This window comes from Chinchilla lanigera, unplaced genomic scaffold, assembly GCF_000276665.1.
Source record: "Chinchilla lanigera isolate Chin_1 unplaced genomic scaffold, ChiLan1.0 scaffold00061, whole genome shotgun sequence".
Taxonomy (NCBI): Eukaryota; Metazoa; Chordata; class Mammalia; order Rodentia; family Chinchillidae; genus Chinchilla; species Chinchilla lanigera.
Window position 1 is genome coordinate 9,318,218 of NW_004955462.1, and position 1,373 is coordinate 9,319,590.

Consider the following 1,373-nt stretch of genomic DNA (forward strand, 5'->3'; position numbering starts at 1 on the left):
CAGACTGGCCTTGAACTCGCTATGGTGGTCTTAAACTCACCAGGGTGGTCTTGAACTTGAGGCAATCCTTCTACTTCAGCCTCCCAAGTGCCAGGACTACAGGTGTGCGCCACCACCCCCAGCTGTGTCTTTGTCTTGAGGCCTGGCCTTCTCTAGATTTGCCTCCAGCCACAATTTTGATGTCTTTATTTTTGTGCTGACTTCCTTGAGAGCTCAGCCCCTCTTTGACTATATGTTAACTTTTACCTGGCTTAGCTGCCTATAACCACATCACCCTGACCTTAGGTTGTGGAATCGCCTTGTGGATTTGACAGGACTGACTTATCTGGCCCCTAGCTCCAGGAGGGACACATGTGTGACCCCTGCCTCTTCTGGGTCCCCACTATGGGCTCAGGAGTGGGCACACGAACCACTCCGGGGCTGTGCGAAGCCCTGCAGGATTCTTCCCCACAGTGACTGGGAAGGTTTAAGCTCCTCCCTGGGAGGAGCCTGCCTGCCCTTATGGCCAACACAGAGGAAAGTGGAGGTTAATATTAGGAGAGATTCCTGACTTGGCTTGAGTGGCTGTGGTAAAGTCTGTCCGTGGACTTTCCAGTTGTAAATGGGAGGAACTCACAGGGAGATGCAGCTGTGCTTTCCTCAGCCAGTTGGACTTGGATCTCTGACGTCAGCAGCTGAGCCTTTATTCGCTCAGCGGTATTAAACTTTCCTGTATTCAAAAGAGCCTATGTGGGGGCTGGGGGTTTAGCTCAGTGGCACAGCGCCTGCCTGGCAAGGTCGTCAGTTCGATTCCCGGTACCGGAAAAAACAAAAAACAAAACAAAACAAAAACCAAAAGAGCCTATGTGGCAAATGGGCCAAGGTTGCCTCTCCACTCATTTATTCCCTTATTTGACATATATTATGAGGTAGGATAGAAGAAATAAAGATTGGTAACAAAGAGACAAGGAAAATCAGAATTTTGGAATCATTCTTTTTGGAAAAACTGCAGCTTGGGGATACATGTTACTGAAGACTTTTTCCCTTCTAGGAAATTCACTTAAAAAAAATTCCTGGGGGCCTGAAAGACACAATAACCCTGTAAATTGGGCTCTGGGCCTGTGGTTTTTACTTGTAAATGACACTTCCTCCCACAGACTTCAATCCACAGGGAAGCAGCATCAGCCACAACAGATCTCAACCTCAAAGCAGTGGGAAAGGTTTGCGTCCTGACGCACCAGGAGGCTGAGCCGACACACACATCGGGATTGCCCATCTTGAAGACACCTCAAGCTCCTCAGATATACCCAGCTCCAGGTCAGAAGGCACCTCTCTCTTATTTCTCTGAGTGTATACTTTTAAAATGTCTGCCTCATAGTAAATCCCTTTATGCC